The following is a 3,453-nucleotide window of genomic DNA, read 5'->3' as shown; positions in this document are numbered from 1 at the left end:
AATATAAATATGTTATAAAGGATGAAGATAGCAAAAGCAATCCAAATGTAAATTTCTCTTGTCTCTATTGTTGCAAGAAAGGCCATTCCATTGCTAAATGTAGATTTAGGAGGTTTTTAGTTCCTAAAGGCATTTATCAATGGATGCCCAAATGCAACCATTTCGTTCCTCACCACTCAGGACCCAATAAGCAATTGGGTACCTTCTCTTGTTAATTATCTTGTCACAGGTACAATGCCTCGAGACTACCGAGAGAAGATGGGTTCTCGACAGTGGATGCTCAAGGCACATGTCAGGTGACATATCTCTCTTCATTGACTTTGTGGCTAAGAAGAAGGGATATGTAACTTATGGTGACAACAACCGTGGAGCAATACTTGGGAAAGGTAGTATAGGTAATCCCTCCTCTACTACTATTTCTGATGTTTTGCTTGTCGAAGGTCTTAAACACAATCTACTTAGCATCAGTCAATTATGTGACAAAGGATACAATGTATCGTTTTCAAAAGATTGTTGCAAAATTGTACATAATGATGATAAGAAGAGCATGTTTAATGGTCTTCGTGTGAACAATGTCTATATGCTTGACTTAAATGAAGTATCGTTAACAAGTGATAAATGCCTTGTAACAATGAGTGAAGATTCATGGTTATGGCATAGGCGTTTAGCACATGTTAACTTTGACTTACTTAACAAAGTAGTCTCAAAAGATCTAGTCCTAGGTCTCCCCAAAATTAAGTTCACTAAGGATCACCTTTGTGATGCTTGTCAAAAGGGGAAGCAAACGAGGATCTCTTTTAAATCCAAAAATATCGTTTTAACAACGAGACCTCTCGAGCTTCTCCATATGGATTTATTTGGGCCATCTAGGATTAAAAGTCTAGGAGGAAACTATTACGGTTTCGTAATAGTGGACGACTTTTCTCGATTTTGTTGGACTATTTTCTTAGTAAGTAAGAGTGACACATTCGCCGCCTTTGAACGATTTGCTAAGCTTTCCCAAAATAAACTAAATACAAACATTGTTGCAATTAGAAGTGATCATGGAGGTGAGTTTGAAAATCACTTATTTGAAGAGTATTGCGGTAACCATGGTATTGATCATAACTTCTCCGCTCCACATACTCCTCAACAAAATGGGGTTGTGGAGCGTAAAAATCGAATTTTGGAAGAATTGGGAAGAACAATGATCAATGAAAGTGGCTTACCGAAATATTTTTGGGCTGACGCCATTAGTACGGCTTGTTACGTTCTGAATAGGGTGCTCATTCGCCCCATTCTAAACAAAACACCGTATGAACTTTTAAAAGGGCGAAAGCCAAATGTTTCTCACTTACATGTCTTTGGTTGCAAATGTTTTGTATTGAACAATGGAAAGGAAAACTTAGGGAAATTCGATTCCAAGGCCGACGAAGGTATCTTCCTCGGATACTCTCAATCTATCAAAGCATATAGAATATACAACAAACGATTACTTACTGTAGAAGAGTCTGTACATGTCACTTTTGATGAAACCAATCCGAGAAACGTCGGAAAGGGTAGTGTTTTTCATGGTGCAGGTACATCTACCGAAGACATACTCAAAGGTGGCGAGCCGGGGATTGATCAACCCGACATAGTCAAAATTGAGGAGGACAAAGATGTACACCATGAGGAAACCGAGGTAGTTCATCCGCCTTCAAACGATGATCTCCCTCAAGCTTGGAAGTCTTCCAAAGACCATCCAATCGACAACATTCTCGGGGACATCTCAAAGGGTGTAACAACTCGATCTAAGCTAAGTAATTTCTGTTATCACTTCGCTTTCGTTTCGCAGATGGAACCTAAAAACCCTAAAGAAGCCCTACTCGATGAACACTGGTTTTTATCAATGCAGGAGGAACTTAATCAGTTCACCAGAAATGAGGTTTGGGACCTTGTCCCTCCTCCGCGAGATCATCGAGTAATCGGCACCCGATGGGTGTTTAGGAACAAGCTGGACGAAAACGGGGTAATAACCCGTAATAAGGCGCGTTTAGTCGCGCAAGGGTATAACCAAGAGGAAGGCATCGACTATGAGGAAACTTATGCGCCGGTTGCCCGACTCGAGGCTATACGCCTTCTCCTTGCTTTCGCTTGTGCGAAAGACTTTAAGCTATTCCAAATGGATGTCAAGAGTGCGTTCCTTAACGGTCACATAAATGAAGAGGTTTATGTCGCACAACCTTCGGGTTTCGAATCCCATGAGTATCCTGATTATGTTTATAAACTAAAAAGAGCTTTGTATGGCCTCAAACAAGCTCCTAGAGCTTGGTATGAGAGACTAAGCAAATTCTTATTCGATCAAAAATACTCAAGAGGAAAGGTTGACACAACCCTCTTCATTAAACGTCAAGGAAAGCACTTAATATTAGTGCAAATTTATGTAGATGATATCATATTTGGATCTACTAACATGAATCTTGTGAGAGAGTTTTCTGACCTTATGCAGGGCGAATTCGAGATGAGTATGATGGGGGAGCTCACATACTTTCTCGGTCTGCAAATTAAACAGCTCAAAGAAGGAACTTTCGTGAGCCAGACAAAGTACTGTTTGGACCTTATCAAGAGATTTGACATGGCAAAAGCTAAGGCCATAGACACCCCCATGCCTACGTGTACCAACTTGAACAAAGATGAAGACAGTAAGGAAGGAGATGTAAAACGGTATAGAGGTATGATTGGTTCACTCCTTTATCTTACTGCTTCTCGTCCAGATATTATGTTTAGCGTATGCATGTGTGCAAGATATCAATCATATCCCAAGGAATCCCATTTAAAAGCTGTCAAACGAATACTTCGATACCTATCCGGTACTCCGAAGTTTGGACTGTGGTATTCCAAAGGTAATGATTGTTCTTTGGTAGGTTTTTCTGATTCCGACTTTGCCGGTTGCAAATCGGATAGGAAGAGCACCAGTGGCACTTGTCACTTATTTTCAAACTCTTTGGTCAGTTGGCATAGCAAGAAGCAGGCTTCTGTTGCTTTGTCAATCGCCGAAGCGGAATACGTTGCCGCCGGTAGTTGTTGTGCCCAAATCCTATGGATTAAGCAACAACTATTGGATTTTAACCTCAAACTTGAACGTATTCCCATTTTTTGTGACAATACAAGTGCCATTAACCTGACCAAGAATCCTGTGCTACATTCTCGCACCAAACATATCGAAATTCGACACCACTTTCTTCGGGATCATGTAGAGAAAGGTGACATTGTGTTTGAACATGTCAATACTGAAAATCAACTAGCGGACATTTTCACAAAGCCGCTAGCCACTGAACCTTTCTTTCATATCCGCCGAGAACTTGGCATTCTCGATATTTCGGAACGGGCACTATAATCTGCTGTTTTACATTATTCCATATAAGACTTCAATCTTGTACTTCTAACAAATCTATGTTGTTGTAAGCACAAGTCTACCGTTCACTAAGTCAC

Source organism: Lathyrus oleraceus, chromosome 2 (assembly GCF_024323335.1).
Source record: "Lathyrus oleraceus cultivar Zhongwan6 chromosome 2, CAAS_Psat_ZW6_1.0, whole genome shotgun sequence".
Classification (NCBI taxonomy): Eukaryota; Viridiplantae; Streptophyta; class Magnoliopsida; order Fabales; family Fabaceae; genus Lathyrus; species Lathyrus oleraceus.
This window is presented reverse-complemented; position numbering follows the sequence as displayed.